The sequence below is a fragment of the Lupinus angustifolius genome, chromosome LG08 (assembly GCF_001865875.1).
Source record: "Lupinus angustifolius cultivar Tanjil chromosome LG08, LupAngTanjil_v1.0, whole genome shotgun sequence".
In the NCBI taxonomy this organism is placed as follows: Eukaryota; Viridiplantae; Streptophyta; class Magnoliopsida; order Fabales; family Fabaceae; genus Lupinus; species Lupinus angustifolius.
Genome location: NC_032016.1, coordinates 18,632,741 through 18,633,136, shown reverse-complemented (window position 1 = coordinate 18,633,136; position 396 = coordinate 18,632,741).

Here is a 396-nt window from a genome sequence, read left to right as displayed (position 1 = left end):
ACCGAAAATGCATTAATAACTAAACCTCAAGAGTTGTGTTACATTACCAAATGAACTTAGTCCATAAATTTAGCCTTCCATGGCAATGGAAGAGCAAACCGAAAATGAGAAAGTGAAGAGCAAACCCTAGCAGAGCACAAAGAGGGAAAAACGGAAAATGTCTTTGTGTTTCAAAGTGAGGCAAAATGAACTGTGTGTGTTTAGAGTGGGGAATCCGAATTTAACCCCTCCAACACACATAAACCGAATTGGGCCTAAACAATGGGCCCAAAGCCAAATTACAATAAAAACAACTCCTAAATTAAAAATACAATCTTCACTTCAACACATATCCTCGACTTCCATAATACCCAAAATGCCATTTTTGCCAAATGTGATATGAAAATGATAATAGAT